Source organism: Manis pentadactyla, chromosome 2, assembly GCF_030020395.1.
Source record: "Manis pentadactyla isolate mManPen7 chromosome 2, mManPen7.hap1, whole genome shotgun sequence".
Taxonomy (NCBI): domain Eukaryota; kingdom Metazoa; phylum Chordata; class Mammalia; order Pholidota; family Manidae; genus Manis; species Manis pentadactyla.
Window position 1 is genome coordinate 227,786,380 of NC_080020.1, and position 26,786 is coordinate 227,813,165.

General features: G+C 46.7%; 1 protein-coding gene across 1 annotated transcript in view; it reads right to left on the reverse strand.

Annotated features, from left to right (window-relative positions):
- GREB1 (growth regulating estrogen receptor binding 1) overlaps positions 1-26,786 on the reverse strand; it is a 124,456-nt gene that overhangs the window by 82,875 nt on the left and 14,795 nt on the right. The gene's annotated exons all lie outside the window — the stretch shown is intronic.

A 26,786-nucleotide genomic window follows, 5' to 3' on the forward strand; every position in this document is an offset into this window, starting at 1 on the left:
AGGGGCAGGGACAGGAGGGCGGCCAGGGGCTGGTTGGGACTAAGCCCCACTAATATGTTCAGCGTTAGCCCTGTGGAGCCAGGAAAGGAACCGAAGCATCCTGAGGAAATGGCACATGGGAAAGATGACCATGGCCTCCTAAGACCAGTAGGAGAACAGTACGGGGATTCAGACTGGCTCTGCCTGGAAGACGAAGGGAGGGGGTCTAGCTGACTTCAGGCTTAGAAGGAGGGGGAAGCCAGGGGTGTTCTCCTCGCAGTGCAGGAGCAGGTGGTGAGCCTCAGGTCCTGCTGTGCCCGGGTGCAGGACCCTCCTGCCTACCTCAGCTGCCACCACTCCCTCCCGAACACCTGTGAGCCCCAGCCAGGTGCAAAGCTTCTCTGGGTCTGGTCCCCTCTCATCGTTGACCTCTCTCTTCTCATCCATGACTGGAGAAGTGACCCTGGCAGGACAGGAAGCCGCGGTGCTCTGGAGTCAAAGGCTGGATTCAAGTCATGCTCCATGGCTGTCTGCCAGGCCTCCCTCCCCCGCCACACGCCGCCATCTGCCTCCGCTGGGACCTGCAGGCATCCAGAGCACACCTGGAGTCCTCTGACCTCCAACCTCAAGCTGCCCCTCCTTTCAGAATCCCCAAGGGCATCAGACACAGCCACAGTAACACAGCCCCACCCCAAAGCCTTACCAGAACGCCCCCAACTCCAGCGCCGAGCTGAGCTGCCGCGAACCCGTCCCTTCCCCTCCAGCCTCCAGCAGCACACAGGTGTGGCGGGCTAGATCCGGCGAGTCCAGAGTTTCAAAACACCAAACAACCCAAAAAAAGCAAAGCCCTCTCAAGGTAGTTTCAGCCTCTTTCTGTAATTTGCCTCCCCGACAAGGAACGGGGATGGCAGCGCGCCCGATGATACGGCCATAAACGCATTCAGACCACAGAATGGTCGCCTATAAACTCTGACAGTGCCCCTGGCAGGAAACGGCTTTCTAATGTAGATTCCTCCGACTTTCCCTAGAGGAACTCATAAACTCCACAGGTGATGTTTAAGGAAGAAAAGCCGGGTGGAGGGTTGACTCGGGTCTAATCCGCTGTCTCTCCAACTGAGGTCGCCTGCCTGCGGCCGCCGCACAACCACAGGGTCACACAAACCTCTGTTCACACATGTCGGGGGTGCTTCCTCCACGACTGCCCTTAAGTTTTCCTGAATGGAACTGGCTTCAGAATAAAGCCAGAGAAGATTTTCAGGGAAGAAGGAAGGAATGAAAAACTTCTATCCAGAACCAACCAACCAGGCAGGATCCCAGTATTGTATGTCTCCTTCACGTATCTCTTATAATAATGTATGTAACTATGTACCATAATTAGCATATCATTATAATTTTACTCACTGCTGCTTCTATGTCCACCTTGTGCAACACTAATTATTTACAACCCTTTTAGATATCATTTCAATCAATAAAAATAAGGAGACTGATTCATTTAGTGGACTTCACTTGGTCGCCTTACCCTGCCACCTTCCTAAAAGCTAATGTTTTGCCACTATTCGGCTTAACACAGACCAAGGCTGTCTTTATCATCAGCAAAAAGCCAACGCAAACCTCTCCACCCCAAAGGTGGGTGCTCCCCTCCCAAAGTCAGATGCACGGTACCTTACAAAAAGCCGGTTGTTTCAGGCAGTCCAAAAACCAGCCAAGAGCAGGCTGAACCCAGCAAAGCGGGAGCGCCTACTGGGGCTCCCGCCTCCCGGGGGGCTGTGCCTTTGATCGTGTGGGGAGCCCAGAATGCCCCTGAGGACCGCGAGAACGGTCGGCTTGACACACTGGCTCCCTGGCCTCTGCCCAGGGAAGCAGAGGCCGCCAAGCCAGCCAGGGGAAAGGCTTCCACACCACTATCTGCTCCCAGGGCTACAACTACGACCAGGAAGAAAAAAAAAACAACAGCAGCAGCCTTTCCAAGTTGAGCTCCATATGCCCCTGGCTCCTGCTGGGTCAGATGGCAAATGCCAGTTTTCTGTCGTCTTGGCACTGAAGTGTTTTGCTGGGTCAGAGTGTTCTCGCAGGTACATACCAATCTGCCATCCACCCACCAGCAGTTAAACCAAGTCTTTTTAAACAACATGAAAGCTTTGTACTTGGAGTGGAACCACGTACTCATTGCGCAGAGAACAAAGGGTCCGGAGAAGCTCTCCAGCTTTGGGCTGCTGGTGGGCCGCTGGAGGACCAGCAGGTGTGGCTGTGGCCCAAGGGGCACGTCCCCTTAACATAAGCTCCCGCGTGAACACCGAAGAACACACCCCAACAGGGGAAACCTCTGAGAGTCACACATGCACATCCTTACACTTCTTTTACTTAAGTCCTTTCTACCATTCTGAGAGTCGAGAACACCAGCCCTTGGCCAGAACTTGCAACACGTTCCTGCAGCAAGTGGCTCTTACAGTTCAGGAATCCTGGTCAAACCTGATTGAAAAGGAAAAGGAACAATGGGAGCCTACTTCATTTGTGCTAAATGCCTTTAATTTTGACTTTTGTCATCTTGCCAGGGTCTTTTATTTGCCTACAAAGGTGACTTGGAAATGACCCAGGGGTTCCCCTGTCATCTACCTTTCGGGACAAAGGCCACAGTCCTGAATCATTCTTGTTCTATCACTTTTAATAACATATGTAACTATGTACCATAATTAGCATATCATTATAATTTTACTCACTGCTGCTTCTATGTCCACCTTGTGCAACACTAATTATTTACAACCCTTTTAGATATCATTTCAATCAATAAAAATAAGGAGACTGATTCATTTAGTGGACTTCACTTGGTCGCCTTCCCCTGCACCTTCCTAAAAGCTAATGTTTTGCCACTATTCGGCTTAACACACACCAAGGCTGTCTTTATCATCAGCAAAAAGCCAACGCAAACCTCTCCACCCCAAAGGTGGGTGCTCCCCTCCCAAAGTCAGACGCACGGTACCTTACAAAAGCCGGTCGTTTCAGGCAGCCCTCTCTCAGCGGTTTCTAGGCGCTACAGTTGGAAGGAAGAGCCTCAGGTGGCAGACCTACTGCTTCCCCCAGTTGAGCAGTGTCCCCCTAGAAAGGCCGGTGGAAACCCCACCTGATCCCCCGCCTTCACAGCGAGGGCCAGACAGCGCCCCCTGGTGCTTCTGCCTAAGCAAACCCCTGGCATCTGGCTTCACCCACCTGGGGAGGGAAGTCAGGTCTGCGGGAGGACCCGCGGGCTGGAGAGGAAGTAACCGGCCACAGAGGACCTGCCACTGCTTCTGTCACTCAGCACTGTCTGCAACGGCGGGAAACTGAACACTACAGAAATGGCCAACTAGAAAGCACCCCTTAATGCATCTCGAACATCTACATGCATGAATGCTAAGTGCATGAAGTTTTTAAATGATGCACATATACTTAGGATATAACATGCAGCTGCAGCAAGAAAAATATTTTAAATTGTTATAGAAATAGGGAAATACATATATGTACATATGTATTTTATTTAATATAATATATATACACATACATGTATGTGAGAGAGAGAGGAGCAGAGCTTTTAAGAGGATGGGCTCTAGGCCCAGGACTGAATCCTGACTTATTGGATGTTAGACCTAGAGCAAGGTACTTAAACGTCATGTGCCTCAGTTTCCCCAGTCTGAAAAGTGGAATAAAAGCACCTGTTTCTAACCATTGTTGTGGTAAATTTAATGAATTGATATGCATAGGGTGCTTAGAACAGTGAATGGCACCTACAGAATATTTACTAGATATGCCATGAAAATAGTAACAATTATTATTACTAAGCTATCAACCTGTAAACAAATAAATAAAATGCATAAAAGAGATTGAAAAAAATGTCTACAGTGTTTGTCTCTAAGGAAAAACTTTCTTTATGATTCTTTGTTCTTTTCTATAATTTGCTAACTTTTTAAATTGACGTAAGTTGCCATCATCATGATGAGAAAATTAGCAGAGAAGAATCTGCGTTCGTTGGGCCGGAATTACAATACCCTTGAACTGACTCTGCTTCCCTATTACTGTCAAAATAGGCTTTTGATAGGAAAATAGCATTCGGGAGGTACAAGGAGGCGACCAACCACTTGTCCCAGCGTCAGCTCTGTGTGGGTGCTTCTGGTGTGAGCCTTCCTTCCGCAAGCAAACCTGTGCTCGATGCCAATACATCTCCTTGACATAAAGCCCCTTCTTCCACGTCAGTGCTCTTCTCCCCCTGGCCAAACCCCTCCCGCGTTAAATATAACAAGCACAGACAGAGTCTCTGCACCAGCCGCGGCGCCCGCACCTAAGACTGTGATCATCAGCTGTATTTTCCCTTCTGACCGCAAGGGCTATAAGTGATGACTTTCAAAACGCTGGAAAGTCTCTACCTGCCCAACAAAGTGTCCTGGAGATCACGATGACCACATTAACAAGTAAATAGGCCTTGATTTTTACAAAATGTTTTCCTGAAAGTTTTTCATATCGCTTGAGATCTGCTTTTCTTGTACAAACTGTGCAAAGCTGGTACTGCCCCCACTGCCCCATGATGACAGCTCAAAGCCTCCACACACTCCACGTCTTCCCACACCCACCCTGTTCTCTAAGCATACTGTGTGTTCCATCTGCCTACAAAGCCCTTACCCCTCATTTGTAATATGAACTCCTACTCACACTTCAAAACCCAGTTCAGGCATCTCTTCTATTGCATAGTGGCCCTGACCTCCCTAGATAGACCTGAGAACTTCTGTGTTCGTTTAGACTTAACAAACTTCCAGAAGCCAGACTAGTGAGAGAAGTTGTGGCTGACACAGGTGAAGGGCACTGTTGGATGGTGCACAGCTAGAAGAAACCGCCTGGCCCTACAGAAACCCAGAGACTCGGGATTCCGATGTGTGTTAGGGAGAGTGGGAAACAGTGCTGAAAACAGGAGGCTTCTTTGAAATACTGTGTACAGAGTACTTAGCCCCCTACCCCCTGCCTATGGTCACATGTGGAATGCGAGGACGCAGGCACTCACCCCCAGGCAGAACACACCAGGGCTGCTAATAGAGCCTGGCATTTAGTGGCCCTAGAATGCCAGCTGATTCTGTCCTGAGCACCGCAAAAAAAAACACCTGCCAGTCCACAAGCTTCACTGCGGAACAAAGCTCCCAGTCCGCTATCTCTCATTCTTCAGCACACGTGAAAACCCAAGGGTCACCAGTATCTGAACAAAGACTGAAGCATAAAAAGAACATCCAGGAGAAGAAAAGATACTAAAGAAATCAGAGAAACATAAAGGATTTTTTTTTCAAACTTTAATTATCATTCATAAAGAGATGGGAGGACCAGGCTTCGTCACCCAACCCATTCACTGACAGGCTCAAAGCTCACAGAGGACGAGCACTTAGAAGTGCCCCCCAACCCCATCCTCTGGTTTTGAAGCTGGGGGACAATCTTAGTCCAATCAGGCTGCCGTAACAAAAATACCAGACACTGAGGGGCTTAAACAACAAACAGTTCTGGAGGCTGGAAGTCCAAGATCAAGACGCCAGCAGGCTTGGCGTCTGGTGATGACCCAGCCCCTAGTTCACAGACGGGCAGTCTTCTCGCTGTGCACACGTGGCAGAAGGATGAGGGAGCTCTCTGGGGCCTCTTTTATAAGGGCACTAATCTCACTCCTGAGGACTCCACCCTCATGACCTAATTACCTCCCAAAGGCCCCACCTCCTAGCATGGCCACCCTGGGGGTTAGGCTCTGACATATGAACTTGGGGAGGGCGTGAACATTCAGTCTGTAGCAGGAAGCCGGGGCTGCACCAGAGAGCTGAGTGGGAAGGCTGTGGGTGTAAAGCCACACATTTCAACGTGGAAGAGTTTTACATATTGTGTTATGTTGTTCCTCTATACAGTCAGTTCTGCTATAACATTTTTAAACTATAAAGGTGGACCAACAGATTGATATATTACAGAACAATCTGAACACTTTGTGAATATTATGTGTGCTTAGGACTGATTTCCTCTACAAGAAACACAAAAGTGAATACTGAAAAGTGGTGCCCAGCTGAAGTGAGCTGCTTAGGAATCTGCCAAACATACTCAGACACATACCTCTGATCACCACATGCATCACCAGCCACACCCATCCACACCTGCTGTTAGAAATTTCCACAGTGTTCCACATCTCCCTCCTTCCTCTCTACTCCACCGTAACTCACAAGCTTCCAACACCCACTTTCACACCCAAAACTTCATTTACCTTGCACTTTCAAGGTCAAGTTCCATATTTACTGCCATGTTTATGTATCTCGTAACCATTTCGCAGGGATAAAACTGTGCTTGCCTTTGCTATTAGGATTTTATCTTTTTTTCATTGTGTCATTGATGTTTTTGAGTGCTGTGTCCCTAATGCTGTTGTTGCCACTGACCCTGTGGTTTTTATTGTGTCATCTTGCACGATGCAGTGATTTTTAGGAACACGTATGTATGTCTTGTTACAGCAGGATTGACTGTGTGACTACCTTTCTGCATGCAAACTACACCTTCAGGAGTTCCTCTGATCCTTGAAAAAAAAAAAAGCATGGCATGTCGAGTCTGGCTTGGGAAATTTGGCACCACCAGCAAACTATACACACCAGTCACTCCTACCACATCATTTCTGGCGACCCCAAAACTTGTGTCTCCTGCTTGGCCCTCCTCTGCACTGACTGAGCTGGAATCTCTTCCTGGGATGGGGCCAGTTGTTGGATCTTGTTAATATAAAAGAATTCTCTATGTCATCCATTTTATTTCCTTCATTGAATACAAAATAAAATTCAAGAGAAACAAAATCTCCATCCCTTGCTTTTGTTTGCAGGAAAATAGCTGAGTCTCAGGGAAGCTGTGAGCTGGTGCCTGGGTTCCCATGCCAGCCCCTCACTCACCTGCTGGCTGTGCAACCTCGGGCAGGCTCCCTGGTCATCTCTGAGCTCATTTCTCCGCCATAAACCGAGATAACAGTGGCTGGCATTTACTAAATGTTTTCTTCCTTTTTGAAGACGAGTCAGGCTGATCTCTGCTGGACACAAGCCCATTCCCTTATCCATGCCTTATGTCACTTGCCTACATCGAAATCCCCTCCTCTCCTGCAATTCTACTCTAATTTGGAGCTTTAAAATCACAAAAAATAAATAGCTGGGAGGTACAAAGCCTCTTAAGTTTTGGGAGCAACTCTTATGGCTCACACTGGCCAGGTTTCTTTTCACCTGCCCCCCTTTAACTTGCAGTTGTCATTCATTCATTCACTTAACACTGGCTGGGTGCCTAGTAGACACTGGGTATTTGAGTGACTTAACGTCCCAGAGCCTCACGTTCTCAGCAAAATGAGGGTGTTAACACCTGTAGCATAAAGTGGTGGGAAGTCTTAAATGACAACAGGACCACAGAGACCATTCACACTGCCTGGAACATAGCATGTGCTCACCAGAGGGTAGCATTTCAGTATTATCATGATGAAAATGAATAAACCACAGCCTTGCTATAAAGCTTTATATATTAAACCCTGATACCACAAAGCCCCTCTTTCCGCTACAGTAGTGCAGGCAAGCAGACTCTACCTGGGAAGACCCACAAACCTCCCTCCTCCTGCAGGCCCAAACACGCTTGAGCAAATACTCCACTGGCTACAAACAATGCGTCTAATTATGAATACATATGACTGAAAAGGCAGCCAGCTCACTTAGGTCTGATTCACCATTGCCTGCTGCAGCGATCAGATGTATCTGGGTTGGTTCTAGGTCAGAATGACCCAGTTACTGCACTTTTTTTTTTTTAACTGCTAAAGTTTGTGATGAACCTTAAAACAAAAACTTAAGGCTTAAGAAAGACAACTGCTTTTTGGCTTTGCTCAGAGTAAGGACATTATCAGCTCTGCCCTTCAGAAGCAAGCCCACATCACAGAGGCCATTAACACTGGGTCTTGTATTTTACTAGACACAAGTATCATTTTCACGGGCCCTCACCCCCACGCTGGAGCTCTTAGAAACCTACCTCACTCATCTGTTTTCCCAGCATGTCGTACAAAATAAGTATGAGAGTGTTTATTAATGAAATGCTCCAATGGGCAGATTGGTTTTCAAGCATTAAGTAAAAAGAGAATTCATGACGCAAAATATCGGATTCTTTGCTAAACTGTCCTGGAACAAATTAACATTTCCCACTTTATTCTTGCTAATGTTGACTTATTAGCAAGGATTGTTTCAACATGTTTCTTATGACATATTTAAATGACAAAAAGCATGAAATTGTAATAGAAAGCAGATAAAGTGTACATAAGGATAGAAAGTTGTATCATTTACATCCTTAGCACCTAATATAATTGTAATTTTTTTTAACTGCATAGGAAAAAAGACTCGAAGGAAATGCACTAAAATGATACCAGTGGATGTTTGGGGAAATGGAACTGTGGAAAAAATTTTTCTTCCTAATTTTATGTATTTTTAAAATTCTTTACAGAAACGGTCACATGCAATTTGTATAAACAACTTTTGGGGGGAAATTATAATCATGATCTTCTATCAAGCCTGTGTCCATTTCATGGCAGCAGATGAGGACTAGAGGAAAGGCCCCAAGTGTGAGTCACATTGCACTGACGCCACTCCCCAGTGGGCAAGTCGCTCAACCTCTGCAAAGTAACAACCCAGGCTAGATCGCTGCAAGCAGCCCACAGCTCTAGCCAAACAGCTACTCACATAATTCAGGTGACAACACTCCCAGGGTAAACTAGGAACCCTGCTGGGGACTAAGGGGGAAGCAGACAGATGTCCCAGAGCTGTCACTCAGGAAGCTGGAGGCAGGCCGGGACAGCTGTCTGCCCCTGAACACCAGCCCACCCACCCCTGTAACTCCTTCTCCCCAGAACTGGACAGACTGAGGAGCCAACAGCATATGGGCTGAGATGGATGGACCTGAACACAGCTTCTCTGACCCAAGAGAGACCAGGATGGCCTCCCCTCCATAAACACCAAACTCACCATCTTTTCAGGCCCAACTCAGCTCCCACTCCAGGCAACTTTCCCAACTTGTGGCAATCCTCATTGCTTGCCCCTTCCTGTTTTGGAATTGTGCTGATTAAAGTTGAGCAGATGCAAAAGAACACTTGTAAGATACTTATTGTATAAAGACTCATGATACAATGAATAGCCAGTGTGCCCCCCTTCTATCTTAAGAACATAAACATCACATTATTCCTGATGACCCTTGTGTGCACCTCATCTATCCCCACCCCAGGGAACCAGGATCCTGAATCTTGTTTCTCATTCCCTTGCCTTTCTTTATAATCTTCAGAAAATTCTGAATTTAACATAGATTAAACTTCACCTTTTTTTTTTCTATTTAGCAAAGATCAACTTTAGTGTGCATATGAATCACGTGCAGAGGACCTGTTAAAGTGGAGATTCTATTTCCAGAGGTCTGGGCTAGAGCCTGAGACTCAGCATTTCTGACAAGCTAATTGAGTTTGATTCTAATTTTCAACCTAAGCTGCATATGGTCCAGCTTTACAATTTTAAAACTCTGTATGAATGGACTCACACTGTATGATTGTTCTAGACTTGCTTTTTCACTCAATGCAACATTCCCCATAACAAATATAATAATAATGAACAAGTTTGACATATTGCGAGAATTACCAAAATGTGACAAAGAGACACAGTGAGTAAATGCTGTTGGAAAAACGGTGCCCAGGAACTTGCTCCGTGCAGAGTTGCCACAAACCTTCAATTTGTAAAAAAAAAAAAAAAAATGCATTATCTTGAAAGCACAATAAAGCAAAGGAAACACAATAAAATGAGGTATGACTATTTTTCAAATTTTTTCCAATTATTTTCAAATGAGAAAGAACCTCTGACTGAGTACAGGCAAATGGGAATTTTCAAAGTCATTGTGGGAAATAAACATATAAACTATGAGAAAATAAAAATAATTAGACTTCTGATTATTTTTTAAGATAATAACTACACTGCAATACAGTCTGTATTTCTACTGACCAAAGTTACATTTTAATAACGTTGCAAATTGCCCAAGCCAGTTGAAAAAATTTGCCAAGGACTAATTCTTCATCCAATCTAATTATTGGGTGACTTTCACTCTAAAAAAGTTATCTAGTCATTCTTTTAGAATATCTATAGCTAGCAAAGAAAAAAGTGAAGTTGGACATGCATATATTATTTCATAAGAGTATGAATCCTTAATCCGGATTTCTCCCAGGAAATACAGACTTTGCACCACTTAATGCTTACAGACAGAGCAGAGTCTGGCAAAAGGCTTTGTAAAATATCCTGTAACAGCTGAAGAGGGACTCAAAAATTTTTTTTCACCTGGTCCAACCCTCTGCCTTATAATAAGAAATTGCTGTATCATTTTAAAAACAAAGAATAGAACATTTCATCCATGTAAAAAACTATACCACTTTCAACTAGGGCGTTTATTTGCACTTTATAAATTCGTGCCTTTTATCAAAGACTTGAAAAAATTCCTGCCATTAATTGATGGACGTGGGATGCAAATGCGAATTTAGAATAGATGTAAAGTGATAGAAACATCTCCAGTCTTGAAAAGTCATCATTCTTCCATTTTGCCAGGACAGTGACCCCTGGATTTTTGTGATTTGTTCTTCAGACACACCAACAAACACATGAATTCAGAACCCCTTCCCAGTCTGGAGAGCCAGAAACAGGCGTGTCCTACTGAGATTACTACCTAATCTCTGGAACACTGTTTGCTTGAGCAAGTTTCATATTTTACGGAATTTGATTTTACAACCTGAGAAAGAGTGATTCTGAGATCTTGCTGGTTCCCTCTATTCAACAGCCGTTTGAGTGTTGCAGAAAGGAGATAAGCCTTCAAGAAGAGTTAAAAGGAAAGGGAAATTAAGGGATTTAGGGATATCAATAGTGCTAAAACATTTTGCCAATCTTTATCAGCAGAACAATGTGGCTGATTTTGCTCAGCTATTCCTAGAATTAGGACTAGGTGACACACCCTCCCACGTCACTGAGCCTTTTTAATTCACAGCACTCGCTACACCAACAATTCAGCTCCAGTGTCTGTCTTCCCACAAGGCCATGAACTCAAGGAGAGCAAAGACCACATCCGTTCTGTTGATTACAGGCTCTCCAGCACCCAGCCCTGGCTCGCTGTCTGTTAGTACTTTCTGATTGAATGAATGAGTGCAGTCCTGCTGTTTAGAAAGGATGATCAGCAGCAAAGACAGTCCAGGAAACATGCTGTCCATCCAGTCCACCAGGTGCCCAAGTTCACTCTTGGATCAAGTTTCACCCTAAGACATTTCAACTTGGTCCCTCAGGGAATCATCTTCTCAGAGTCGCATGGGAATATTACAATCATGGCTATTTTGCAACACCACCATGGAAAAAAGCCATACGGAACTGGCTCTGGCATTTGCTAATAAATCAAGTCCACTGGGTTATATTATTTATATGAGGTCCCATAGGAGAAATTACTTTAAATTTTAAGTCCTTCCCCCAGAAGACCTGGCATGCCTCTCCCTTTTTCACAATATGCCCACTAGCATTTATCATTCCCCCCTTTTGCTCTGACCACCAGCTAGTGATAAATGCATACAAAAAATAGGCAATTACCAACTTCAGGGAAAACAGAAAGCTGTGCAGAAAACAGGAAGAATAATAGCGGTACACTTGGTTCAGCTTTCAAAAAGTTTATGTGGTCATAATGATCTACACATTGAATTGTGCCATCAAAACTATACAGACTGCACTGGGAGGCTGAGGAGCAAGACATACATATATTTATGGAGAGAATGGGGCATGTGTGAAAGAGAGAAAAATCTTTGTCTTCCATGTTGGGAAGTTAATACTACCTAAAATACAAAAATCAAGAAATAGCAAAATATGTTCTTTAGAAATGTCAAGATAATTACCAGAAGAATCAGTTAAAAGGATTGAAAGTTGTTGCCTCCGAGAACAAGAAAAGAGAGGAAGGAAAGGACAGCTGCAGAAAATAAGACTTCAATTACTATTTGACCTATAATATCTTATTTATTCTTCACAAAAAGCCTTATCTGATTAATGAGAAAACTATGGCTCATAGGCATTAAGTAGCCAGGATCACACAGCTACTAAGCAAAGCTAAGATTTTATGCAGGTTTAGTGAAATCAAAAGCTGGTGATCTTCCACTACATTACACTCCCTCTCTCTTCTCCTATACTAAGTGACTTAAAGGAAGAAAACTTAGAGACACGTGGGCTCATAAAATGCCATATGATGGAAAGAAAGAAAAAGAAGCGGCAAAGATGAAGAGTGAAGGACAGCGCTTAGGACCACTCAACAAAGCTAGGGTTCTATTAGTAATTAATCCACATGAGCTCAAGCCCTCAGTGGATCTATTTTTTCACTAAAATAAAACTAAGTTGGCATTTATAAAAGTGAGCCTTCAGTAAAACCCTGCCTAGGCTCTGATCCCTTTACGCAAGGCTGGGGTAATCCTTTGGGGGTCCCACCCGCCAGACAGGAGGAGTCACTGGGTGGCAGGGCAAGCTAAACTCAGAGGGGCATTTAACCCCACGGAGTGTGAAGTCTACAGTCAAGGATAGGTCAGGAGGCCCTCAGAGCACAGTAAGAGAAAGGACGCTAAGGGTCAAGGTGGAAGGGAAGACACGCAGCAAGAGGTGGTCCGGGGAAGGGGGTTCTCATGGAGGAGAACTAGAACTCAGTGTGCATGATGACTGGGTGCCCGGCCTCCATCTCATGACACATGCTGACGGGCTGGTCTGTCCTTGGACGGGGCAGTCCTGGCCCGAGGAGGGGCGGCTGTAACCCCCAACAGGAGCTAATCCCTCACCTGTAGAGGTGGAATTTCTGTACAAAAACAGCTCCTGTGTCTTAACCAAACACCTAATAATAAAAGCAGCCCAAATAAATCTATAGAGTACATCATTCTGGAAAGAAACATAAGAAAGAGGATGAGTCTGAGACACTTTTAAAAACATCACATTTAACATGTTTAGATTAAATAGAGTCACATCAGCATGAGCTCAGGGAAGCACCTTGCATATCAGTAATCATATTTGGTTGCACATCACAGAAACCCAACCACTCGGCTCCGTCCAACTGAGACTCACTCTTTCCATGTAACAGCCTGCAGAGGGAAGGTAGTATCCTGACAACGACACCCAGTTCCCAAGCTCCTTCTTTCTCAGAAAGCGGTGACTGTAAGTCCACATTCCAGACTGAAGAAAGGAGACAAAGGAGAAAAGGAGCATGGTCTCTTTACTAGGAAAATTGTACTCCCAGAAGTACCGCCTGACAGATTTCTGCTTATAAAACACTGGACAGAACTTGGACTTATGGACACTTGAGCCCCAAAGGAGCCTGGGAAACTGTGTTTTTAGCCAGGAACTTTGCTATCCTGAACAAAACCAGGGTTAGTCAGGAATAAGGAAAAGGATGGACAGAGCTGTCTGCTGTGAGCTGCACAGAGCCCAGCATCTATTCAGCAGTGACACGATGAGTGATGTGTTTTGGAAAACACGATATGAAAAAGTATGGTAAGATGAAAACAGAGCAAGGCCAGATCTGCCCCAGACATTGAGGTCATGCTGACCTTCTGGGGAGAAGAGGATGTTCAGACAGGTCATGGCACTGCGAGGCAAATGCAAAAATATCCAAGTGCCAGCTTACAATCCTACTGAAGTGACTATTTTAAGTATTTACTATCCACCTGAAAGGGATGTTGTGTGAACTGCCCCTGGAGGGCCCTTCTGCTAGGCACTTACACGCCACTTCATCTTATCCTCATGCAACCCCATAAGAGCAGCAGGAGAGGAAACGTGAGGGCCAGAGAGACTGGGGATCTTTCCCAAGGACACGCAACTAGGAAGACGCAGAGATGGGATTTCAAAGCAAATCTGCCACACTCCCCAGCCTGTGGCCTTCCCACGTCCCTTTTTGTCCAGTTGAATCTTCTGGACACTAGACACTGGCCTGAGATGGGCAAGACTCAGCCTCTGTTCCGCTCAATCCAGACCCCTGGCTACTGAGCCAGACCAGAGCTTCAGATCAAAGCCGCTCCCACCCAGAGGTCAGGCTGCACCACACTCCAACCATGGCTTTGTCCCCAAGGGTCAGAGCCTTCCACCCTGCCCGCCTTGCTGCCCAGTCTCCTGGCTGTGATCTCTACTTGGCACTGCTCAAGCTGTTGAACTGTGCGGCCTGCCTCTGGTCCCGAGCAGCCCACCCCCTTACAGACTGCAACAGGCACTTTCTTTTGTGGGTTTTCACCAAGCGTCACCAATAAAGCTCAAATTGTCTTCTGTAACTCACACCTTTTACTGACAGGAAAGAGAAAAGGGGTGAACTTCGTATTTGGTCATTTATTTACTTACTAGAAGTACAAATTTCCCCTAGCAAATTTGAAAGCAATGTCATCAGTCTGTGTGGGGAGGTGTTTCCTCAGATGCACTAAATCATTACCCCTTTTCTGTGAATAGAGTCATGGGGCTGAACTTGTATGAATCCCGAGAAAAGACATGCCCAAGTATGTACTCAGAGAGCTCCATTTTGTGACAGGCACTTCAAACCAACGTAGAAGGGAAAGAGGGGATTCAGTGGAATCCCCAAACCACGAGCTGCCAAGCACAAGCTGCCAGGAGAAAGAAGCAGGTGAAGTCTCCTGTGACGGTCTGTGGTGATGCTCCCTTGGGTCTGCAATAGGAAGCAGGGAGGGCGTTGGCCAGGAAGACTGAAACCATAGCTATTTCCAGGTCCTCCTGTCTATCTGGTCAGAATTTGAATCACAGCTTTGGGACTTCTGCTTAGGACATCAGACATCTACCCAAAGGGATGTCACTTAGAGCCCAAGGATGCTAAGACCTCTGTGGGTCTCTGAGTCAAAAACAGGATGCCCAGTGACTGTGTCCACGGAAAGAACACTCCAGAAGCCTACATTTGTGTGGATCTTCCAATCACACTTTTTTGCCCAGCGCCTACTAGAGCACCCCAAGACCAGATGGAAATTTCTCTTCAAAATGAAGTGGCATAAAGAACTTCTACATACAGCACAAAACAGCAAATAAGAAATGGTACATGTTATTTGCATTTTGTGAGAGTCCAAATAAATTTGGAAGTAGATTTACTTACATGTTACCATTAATTCTGAATATGACGGAGCCCCACGAAGGCGAGTAAAGTAGAGGCTTTGTAGCTAGGGCTGTCACTGAGCCCTCAGTATTTGGAAGAGAAACCTGCCTGAGTTAAAGAACATGAGATGAGCAGAAGTGAGATATTTGAGTTTGGGGCAAGGGAGCTTTTCAAATCAAGGTTAAGTGTGCCAAGACAGGTGTCAGCATACAACAAATATTGTTTCATCCTTTAGAATGGTACGGGCTCACTTAGTCCAAATTTTTCTTCAGTTTGAATATTGGTGAGTTCTATGAAGAGTCCGGCATGAAATCATGGGTAGTCAGGTAAGTGCTGAGTCTCCCATGCGCCCAGCACTAGTTTAGCTGCTAAGCAGACAGATGATAGAGCTGAATGCTTAGGAATATAGACACCAGAGTCTAACTGCCTGCACCAAAGCCCAGATGCTCCCCTGTGACCTGGAGAGAGTTATTACTCAATCTCTGTGCCTCAGTTTCCTCACGTGTAAAGTGAGGTAACAGCAGTACTTACCTGTGGCCAGCAGGATAACCCCCACCCCCTTCCAAAGATGTCCACACTCTAATCTGCAATCTGTGGATGTTACCTGCCACAGTAAAAGGGACTCTGCAGATGCAATTCAGGGTAGTCTTTGAGACTGGGAGATTATTCTGGATATCTGGTGGGTCCAATCTAATCACATGAGCCCTTAAAAGAGGAGAAGCCATGTCTGTAGTCAGAGATGAGACTAGATAGAGAAGAGCAATAGCAGGAGGAGGAGAGGAGGGAGAGGAGAGAGGAGGGGGGAGAAGGTTCAAAGCGCGAGGGACTTGACTGTTGCTGGCTTGGAATGTAGAGGAAGGGATCAGCCGAGAAAGGTGGGCAGCCTCTAGAAACTGCGTGGAGCCCTCGGCTGGCTGCCTGCAACTGAATTACGCCAACAACCCAAGTAAGTGATCAAGGAAACAGATTCCTCCCTGAGCAGCCGGAAAGGAACACAGCCCCACTGACACCTTGATGTGAGCCCACTGACCCACACCAAACTTGCAACCTGCAGAGCTGGGAGGTAAATCTGAGTTGTTTAAGCTATTAATTCCTAGTAATTTGTTACAACACCAATAGAAAACTCTTACTCTATCTCAAAGCGCTGTTGTGAAGATGGAAAAAAGATTAATCTAGAAACTTGAAACAGGAATTGGCATAGAATAAAAGTACTTAACTAATCATGTAATTTTTTAAATGATGAACAAGATAAATACAGTTCATGTTGACACAGAATTCAGCCTTGTGGGGGAAGAGGCTAAACAATTAAACAAGTAATATAATAAAATGTAAAAAGGCTGAGACAGGGAACACACGACAGAGGGCAGCTCAGGGGAGAGGGCTTCCTAACTTCACAGAGATCGAAGACCCTCCGAGACGGCCATTTCCTAGGTTCAAAATGCCTTTCTTTAATAAGCCCACAAATGGTAACATCAAATAACCCTTATTACCAAGAAGACTGGTAACTATATCTACACTGTTCCAAATTGTATTAAACTACTAGTCTGATGAAAAGAAGAAACAAATAATTGATGCCTTACTGTCAAAACTTTCTGGAAGAGATCTTTCAATGAGAAAGATAACACTCCTTAGGATATTTTTCATGTCATGAATCAAATGCTTACTATATCTTATGCGTACAGCCGTCTCCCCATTTCACTCCATGCACCTACTACTAAACCTGAATAAGCTGCCCAAGTCCTATTCAAATTGCTACCAAAATGTCATCAGAGTCTAATGTAAGTTGTTTCCACTGCAAAAACAACAAAGGACACCTGCATCAGAGACAGGACCCGATGTAATAATCTGCATTAACATCCAGCCCCCCAAATTCAGCAACCCATGGCAGAAACAGACAAAACCTCATCTTGTACAATGCCTGGCCCCAGTATTCTGTAATTCTAAACTCAATGTCGAGACACAAATGACAAGCTTCAGAAAGAACCATGACTTTATCCTACTGAAAACAGTCACATTACCCAGACAACCCAGATGTACCTTTAAATGAGCATGACTTTCTCCTATACTAAATTTTTTAATGTGTTCATTTTCAACTTCTACTGACTGCAAAGTGATCAATTCCCCACCTGAACAGATTCTCATGCTCCTCCAGACCTTGACAATAGACACCTACCTAGAAACAGGCCCCCCTGTTTTCTCAGCAGGTTGCCCACCTTGGACTGCAGGCCATAAAAGAAAACTATTGCCGGCAATTGAATATACACGTGCGGTTTTGTTCGTTGCTGCTTCTTTTTCCCTTTGCTCTAGAGGAAAGCACATTACATCACCATCTCTAGTAAAATACCCAGAGACAAGCAAAACCCACCACCACCCCTGGTAGGAAAACTCTCCTGCTCTTGAGAAGTTACCAGCACCTTTTAATTACTCCTAAATGTTTCGCAGCCACGTGTTAAATGTAACAGAAACCAGAGTTACATTAGCACATGAAAACACTAGGATCATAAGCCTGACTAGAGTCAGACTAATATGTAAAACATGATAGGCATGTGAGAAGGTCCCTTTGAATAATGAGGATAGAGACAGGAAACCCTCTTACACTGAGTGCCTAAATCTCAGGCACTTCACTTCAGTCATCAGTAACTGAGTGGCTAAGGTGGCTAACCACTGTCACCTGTTTAACAGATAAAGAAATGGAGCACACAGGAAATGAGAGTAGAACCGAAGATTTAACTGAATCCATACTTTGACACACCTGCTCCCACACAGTTTACAGAAACAAGCCACCAAATGGGATGTCAAGGAACAGTAATTTAAAACAGCATATTTCTCAAGTGCCTGAAAGTTTCCAATAAAATGCTATGACAGAAATTTTATAGGCATTTTCAGGGAGTCATGACCTTTTGTGGATTTCCAAAATCAGAAGCAAGTGCAAAAACAGTTGCAAACTTAGTAAAGAAGTGTTGGAAAAAGTATTCACCCATTGAACAAAGTCGGTCAGAAATTATGCCAGAAAAAAATTGTTAATCATAGGTTTTTGTTAACAGGTTAACTTCCTGGAGAAAGACCAGACTTAAAAAACACACTAGCAAATACGGTGCAAAAGTGCATGCTGCCTTGGTGGTACATGTGACAGGAGGCTGGGACCCCCCAGGAGGGCAGAGTGACCCCTGCTGGGTGGCAGGGCCATGAACACATTTACTGAGGAACTGCAGGACAGTCACCTCTGTATGTTACCTTGGCTCTTCCTCGCCGCCGGGGGAAAGTGCCACAGGGGGGATTATTTTACCGGTGAGAGACCAAGGCTCAAAATATTTATGTGGGCCCCCCAAGGGGTAGATTACTGGCACCCAGACCCAGGTGTGTCTGAGCCCCGAGCCAAGCCCAGGGAAAACCACCAGGAGGAAGTGCAGGGAACAGGCTGAAAGGTAAGTGGGAAGCTGTGGCCACGGGAGCCACATACCCTGAAGCCACCAGGCGGGCCAGGCTCACCGCAGCCCTGACCTTCTTACTATCCATTCAGGTGAATTCTCCCAACTATGCTGACATCACTCCTAAAAAATCTGCTCCCAGACAAATGGGCACTTGATCACATCCCCTCTGTCTGACCCACAGACACAGTCAGCTCGGGCCGGTGGGGCCGGCACAGGAGCCAAGCAGGAGCCGCGTGTCCCATCAGTGAGGGGGCCAGCCAGTTACCCCGTGTCCACGCCCCTGTGGGCTGCCCAGGTTCAAAAACTCAAGGAAGTCATCTGGGAAGGTCCTCAGGTCCAGCTGGGGAGGCAGAATGAAGTCCCACGGATCTGGAGTCACATATGCAACGAAGGGGCCCAAGTGTGTCCCAGGAATAAGCTTCTCAGCGGGGCAAAGTGACCTGCTGGCCAGTCGTGAGGCGCCCACCCCCTTGGGAGAAGAGCGAGCCCACCAGCCTTCCCTGAAGAAGCCCCCGCCCCCTAGGAATGCCCCTCTTTATATCACTGTGTGTTAAAATCTTAAGCAGCTGGCTAGTTAAGAAAGTAGCTGTTATGGGTTGAACTGTGAGTCCCCAGATTCATATGTTAAAATTCAAACTCCCGGGACCTCAGAATGTCACCTAACCTGGGAACAGGGTGATTGCAGATGTGGTTAGCTAGGGGGAGGCCATACTGGAGTTGGTGGCCCCTAATCTAATATAACTGGTGTCCTTAAAAGAGGGGAATTTGGACACAGTCATGCTAAGAAGGACACATGGAGAGAGGGCGATCGCCACATGAACACAGGTAACGCCACGTGAAGACGGGAGCTGAGATGCCAGGAGTCAAGCGGCTACCAGAAGCCAGGACAGGGGCCTGGGATGGATGCTTCCCCATACTCCCAAGGGAGCACAGCCCTGCTGCCACTTTGACCTTGGACTCCAAGCCTCCAGAACTGTGAGGCAACACATTTCTGGTCTAAGCTTCTCAGTTTGTGGTACTGTATTACGGCAGCCCATGTCTTAGTCTGTTCAGGTTCCGATGACGAAATGCCACAGACTAGGTGGCTTATAAACAACAAATTTATTTCTCTCAGTTCCGGAGGCTGGAAGTACAAGATCAGGGTGCCAGTAGGGCTGGGTTCTGGTGAAAGCCCCCTTCCAGGTTGCAGACAGCCACTCGCTATCTGGAAGGGACGAGGGAGCCTCCAAGGTCCCCTTTATAAGGGCACTGATCCCCTTCGTGAGGGCTCCACCCTCAGGCCCTAAGCACCTCACAAAGGCCCCACGTTGGGGATTAGATTTCAACATACAAATATGGGTCAGACACAAACATACAGTCCTTAGCAGGACTTAAACCTTATCTCACCAAAAGGAACTTTCAGATTCTACCAACCAAGCTACCCCCAGAAAGGGGGTTCCCTGTCCTACCCTTTGTTACAGGGTCCCTTTTCAGACAAAAAGACTGCATCCCCTGCAGAGTGGGGAGGAGGAACTGGCCTAGAATGACTTGGCAGGATAAGTGGGGCCAAATCCCTCTGTTGTAAGTTTGAACCCAAGAGCTGCAGCGGGAAGTGGCATAGGAAGACCCGGGTGCGTGGTCTGCTGCTGGGTCATGCTGATGACAGCGCACAGGACAAAGTCCCCCGAGCCCCGAGCCAAGGAGCCACGGCAGCCGCCGACATGACGCCATCTCCATCTCAGGCCCCTCCTCACACAAAACCCCTCACTCCGGCTGACTTCAGGGGGTCTCTGTTCCTTGACATCAAATGAGGCAGAATGAAAACACCTGATCCCTCACTGCATTCCTAGGGATCCCCAGGGAGCCCCTACAGTTGTTTTGCAAGCCAACCAGCAAAGCCTGGAGAGTAAAGACCGTTTTCACAATGGCTGACCAAGAGCTCGACACCAAGCAATGCTCAGCAAACACTCTCCAAGACTGCTCTCGGTGCGGTCCTGCAGAGTGCGCACCCACTGAGCAGTCCTCCTGCAGCTTTGTAAAGGCTGGGCGGCCTCCAGGCACTGGGCTAGCCCCAACTTTGGTATCACGAGGTCCGGCACAAACACCTGTCAACACACGCCCTGGGCCGTGCTCTGCAGTCGGGGTCAGGGTCGGGGTTGGCTCTGCCCAGGGAGTGGAAGGTATGGAGCCACGGCACGGGCTGGTCACCACGTACTTACGGTGTGTCAAGCAGGTGAGATCAGCACGTGTGGGGACAAAACTGGAGGGTAAATACTCTAATGCTAACATAGGAGCAGTGACCAGGTGGTCACGAGTGGAACTGAAGGAAAGGGACAGCAACAAGGCCACAGGAGTCTGGGGGGGCTGAGCACCTGCACCTGCCACCTCCCCCGGCCTGGCTCCCAATTTCTGACCCACAAGCATGTTCTTGACAGGCTTCTGCACAGCCTTTCTGGCTCACAGGCTGCACATCTAAGAACCTGTTCCTAAAGGCTAACCTCAATCCACCTTCAATTAAGCCCATTTCTCCTTAAATTTGGACCCTAACAGATATGGGGCCCATTCATTTAAACAAATTGGCACAGGGCCTGTACGCACCAAGTCCTGTATTAGGCGCATTACCTGCGCTTGGAGTGCTCAGTCTGGTGGAAGACACATTGAAGCAGCCACAGCGTGGACCACACAGAGGTACCCGACTCAGCTGGGAGGGAGGTCGCACAGGGCAGCCAACAGAGCGGGTGCCAGGGTGGGAAGGAGGGAGACGTGAGGCACTGCCGGCCGCGTGGGGGTGCAGGGTCACAGGAGAAGCGGGACGGAGCTGCAGAAAGGCCAGGGCATGGGCGGCCCGGGGAGCAGGGAGGAATGCAGGCCTGGGGAGGGGGCCCAGGACATGAGCCCCTGCCCAACATCTACAACCTTGCTCATCCAGGTAACCCTGGGCCACAACGTACACCAGAACCCTCCAGGCCCATCAGCAAAGAAGGAAGCTGGATAAATAAGCAGGGCTGGATTGTGAAAGCCCCATGTTAAGGAGCCTATTAGCGCTGGCAACTCTGTCCCTTTTCCCTCCTGTGTGAGGCAGCTTCCGAGGTAACATCAGTGTGACATTTGTCTTAGATGGTCCGCCCAGGGTCGACCTGGGGTGGGGATCTGGGCAGGGAGAATTAACTAGGCCGCTTGGGCCTCCACCCGAACCGCACATCCTTAGTAGATAGGAAGGGCAGAAGAGGAGAGTGTCTTATCGGGCCCCCACGGGAAACCACAGCAGGGCCTGAAGCCCACGAGTGACACAACTAGACTTGTGTTTGGAAGGCACATGAGGTGCAGCAGTAGGAATGTGACCACGGTGGAGACCAGCCAGGAACCCATTACAACAGTCCCGGGAAGAGAAGCCATGGACGGCACAGGGCGTCAGAACAGGGAAGGGAAGAAAAGAACAGAGTCCCACCCGCAAACACCCACACAGAAGTTACGGGGAAATGTCCTGCTCTTGGTGATCTCCTGGTCATGGAGGCAGGGAGAGATGCCTAAGTTTAAGTGGATGGAAAGCAGGCATTCAGGAGAAGCTGAACAGGAAGAAAATAATGAGTCCCTTCCAGATGTGATGCACCTGGGGAGACCTCCGGCAGGTGGGGGGGCATCCGAGTCTGGAAATCAGGTGTGAGAGACAGACAGTGCTGGTGCCTGCCATTCCCGTGAACTCCGCCGTGCCCTGTGAGATAGGCCGTTGCTGCTTTTCCACTTTAAATGCCCAGATTACAAATTTGCCAAGACAATTTGAAAAGAATCCAACACTGCGCTCCTCTGATGAGTTTTTTGGGAGCATGTCCCCAAGTGTGCCCACTGGGCTGTCTCGCGTCACTAAATCAGCCTCCCTAAGCACCTCCACATGGGCCTCTCGACCACAAAGGCTGAAGAAGGTTAATGAATTTACTCTGCTCCCCAGGAATCTGGAGTGTTTCACAAACCGTGCACGTCAGCTGAACGAAGAACAATGTCAAAGGATTTAGCCTCTGCTCTCAGATGAATGTGCTGTCACCTCCTGTCCCCAGAGGAGGGGCTGATGGATGGCCACGGGCCCAGAGAGCAGCTGCTCCGCCCTTTCGGCAGCATTCCTCTCGGGGAGACCCAGGAGGGGCCGGCGAGGTGGCCCCCTTGAAGCCGCCAGGTCAGTGCCCCCACCGCCTGCACAGGCCGGCACCTGAGGAGAGCTTCAAGGCTCAGAAGGCTGCCCGCAGAGCAGGGCCTGGATGGTGCCAGAGAAACCCTCAAAGAGGCAACGATACATACAAGGACACAGGACAAAAGAGTTTGCCTCGTTCATATCTACATCACTTAAGATAAAGAAACAGCCTAGTATCTTCTTGATATTAGAGTCCCAGCCTTGGGGATAGTAATGTCTTCATCAGTTATTTTTTTCTCCTTACCATATTTTCCCCTCATTATCCCTAGACTCTGAGTCTGAGAGCATCTGTCTGTCTCTAAATCGATCTCTGTTGCATCAGTACTAGTGGTAATACCAGGCACATTGAGCTATTCAGAGAACACCTAGTGAAGGACTGAGTAAGTGAGCAGATGTGTGGATAGATGCATGCATGGAATGGCGGGTGAATAGATGGATGGATAAGTGGATGAAAGGTTGGCTGGATGGGACGATGCATGGATGAGTGGGTAGATGGATGGGTTGGTAGATGGCTGAGCAAGTACATGGAGGGATTCAGCAAATAGCTCTTTCTTAAGTCCCTACTAGGTGCCAAGCACAGTGCTAGGCACTGGGGCACAGAGACAGATGGCACCTGCTCTCAGCTTCAAAGGAACTCACAGTCTAATAGGGCAAAATGCCATATTACTAAATTAATACATGATAAATTCTGTAAGAGAGAGAGGGAGCAAAGACCTCAGCACAAACAGAGGTTGTACAGTGAGTCATGAAAGATGCCGAGTGGGTCTTGGCCACTGGATGCAGCACGTGACTTCCCAAACTTTCAGGGGCATTCCTTGGGCCCAACTGAGATCTCCAAAGAGTTCTTCCTCTCCAGCAAGCCCTCTGCAATCAATACACCTCCTCCCCTTTTCCTTGGCAGGCAATGTTATGGGTCAACACCCTTCCCAAAAAAGAAGTTAAATAGCACATGCAGCTGAAACACACACTAACATTTGATCATAGAAATATGGAGGTGGAATGTTAGCAAAGGGGTGTAGTGGGACCAGTGCTGGAGTCCAGGTCTCCACATGGTAAATTCCAAGTTCAACAATGCAGTAGCTAACTTGGGAAAATAGCATTTTCTCTAGCCCTTAGTTTTCCTACATGTAGAATAAGTAACATAATAATACCTACACAACAAGATTGTTTAAAGGAAGAAGCAAGAATTGTGAATAAACGAACGAGCCCAGCGCAGTGTCTGACGCACACACCCCCATCTCTCAGTGTTAACCACTTACCTCCCTTCCCTGGGGTTTGGAGACACCATTCACTTCCCATTGTCTTTTGTTGTGCAGATCTAACTCTGTACCACCTGGCATAGGCTCCCAATCAAAAACATTCCCTCCTTCACCCATCCCAACCCATCCCACACTCATCAGGCTCCTATTCTGTCAGAGTGAGAAGGAGACTCCTCTTCCCCTTCTAGTCCATGAGCTCCTAAGGTTAGAGCCCGGGACCTGTCCTGCTCTGCAGCCCCTGAGCCCAGTTCAGTACCTAGCACAGGCTACTATTCAGAAAATATTGGCTGAATGAAACCACAAATTTTGCTGCAGCTGCAAGTCTTAGGTAGCCCACATGAGTGCAGCTGGACATACCAGGCCAGGGAACCTGTCAGAATGTCACTCTCAGTACCAAGAAAGGCCAGGTCTGGGAAAGCACTTCATCAACACTGGGTACTGAATAAGTGTGAATTATTACAGGAAGCCACTGTTCCTTTTTTTTTTTTTTAAGGCAAGACTAAGAACTCTCAATTAACTAGAATGATCAGGAAATGGGATGTTCCTGCTAATTTAAGTTTCTGGTGAGTCAGAATAAAATTCCAAGCCAGGGAAACAGAGGTTCAGAAAAGAGGAGAAATTCTATTGGCTAAGGAGATCAGGGGAGCCTTCCTGAAGGAAGTAGGCTTTGGAGGGTGATGGAGCAGCTCCCTAGCAGCCCAGTACTGAGCTGGAGACTCAGAGCCCAAATTGTGACGAAGACCTGACCATTGCTCCCAGACAGATTAATCACAATGGCCGAGCTGCTAAAACTTCCCTCCCTGAGCAGTCCATCCTTCAAATCCCTGATAGAAATCCCTCCAGGAGAACACAGGCCCTTACTCTTCCAACACGGGAACCAAGTTAAACACTCCCAGCCCCCTCTGTCAGGGCAATGGGCTGTGGGTCCCCAACAGACCCCCAGGACAGATGAAAAAATGTCCTTCCTTGGGAAAATAAAGAGAATAGATGGGATTGATCTGCAGAGCTTTCTGGAACTGTGCCCTGCCCACTTCTATAATGTTTATGAATAACAAAGAAGAAAACAGTCAGATCCAATTAAGCCTATGGTTTTTCAGCTTTTTGTTTCAGCTCAAGGACAGGGAAGTTCCGACTTTATCAAAATCTCCATGCATGTATAGCATAAGGAATATAGTCAAGATATTGTAACAGCTTGGTAGGGTGATAGCTGGAACCTAGAATTATGTATATAAATGTTCTACTACTGTGTTGTACACTTGAAACTCATGTAATGTAATACTGTGTGTCAACTACCCTTCAATAAAAAATAATTATTAAAAAAAAAAAAAAAAAAAAAAAAATCTCCATGCACAGGCCAACGATGTGATAAAAGAATCTGTAATCATCTTCCCACAGTCTGTGGGTTCCCTTACCAGTTGCTCCAGCAGCTGAAAGACGGTCATTCTGACCTGATTATCTTAGTCTATAAATCCTAAATCATATTCATTTGAGTAAACATAAAACTAGCTAGGCAGCGTAAAATCTCTTAAGTTTTGGAAACAGGCGTTTCTTTCCTGCTTTTCTTGAGAGGACCTTTCAGATCCAGTGGGGTCACTGAGCACATACATGTGTCAGCCCGGCTTTGTTTCTTATGAGCCTAGTGATGGCCTTGTCAGGTAGCAAGCAGCCTGGGCCCCCTTCACTGGTGAAAGAGGCTCAGGACACTGAACACCTGGCTCCTCCAACAGCTGGTGCAGCAGGCTCCCCAATCCAGGTTGCCAACTCCAAGCTCCCTGGGCCTTCCCCAAAAAAAGGGTGCTCCTCAACAATCCTCTGCCCTGTAAGCTCAAAAGTAATTTGGTTCTAAAGCTTTAGGGGACAGGCAAATCTCCCCTTGCCATGGTGCTGCCAAGAATATCCTAGCCAGAGTCACATCTGGTCAGTGCATTCCTAAGCACCCGGGGCAGACCACACAGCAAGCACTCAGGAAGTGTATGTTAAGCAAATTAATTTTTATTTATGAGAAAAAGGTTGCTTCTTTGATTTTTAAAAGTTTTCTACTTCAGACCCTCAAAAAATTATTTATTTCTTTAAGTTCTACTAAATTAAACGACGAGCCTAAGTTCTTCCACAGGAGCCAGCAGTGGCTAGAGCACCTGGGGGGAGGGGGCATGGCCTAAAGCTTCAGTAATGTGGCCAGAATGGAATTTGCCACAGTGGCTGCAAAGCAGGGGGTGTGGTCAATCGCCTTGGGTAGAAAAAGTGGAAGAACAAATACAAAAAAATACAAAAACCTCATTCTGATTCACAGAAATTTAGTACTTGTGCTCCTCCCACAAACTTTTAAAAATGAAAATAAAAGAATTTAAAGACAGCTTTGCTAAATGTGACAGTGGCACAGAATTGCGAATATATCAAATGCCACTAAATTTTTCACTTTAAAATGGTGAAGTTTATGTTCTGTAAATTTCACCTCAATTTAAAAAAAAAAAAAAAAGAAACTTTGCTTTTCTGGCACTGTTTGTAAAAAACTCCATTGCCTTGTGCCATGTAAATTCCACCAGCTGTAGGCTAGAAGTCACCTGGTAACACAGCAAGTAAAACTGAACCAAGATATTTTTTTCTAAGAACATTAACAGCCAAGTGACTGGCAGGGAGAAAGTCTCACTGACAGTAATAGCAGCCACCTCCCACCTCCAGGAGGCCAGCACTGCGGCCAGGCACCGGGCAGGTGTCTGGGGTCTCTTATCTTATTTAATCCCCACAGCAACCCTAAGGGAAGGGCTACTGTTATTCCCCCAGCTTAGAGGGAGTACTTACCTAAGAAACCTGGTG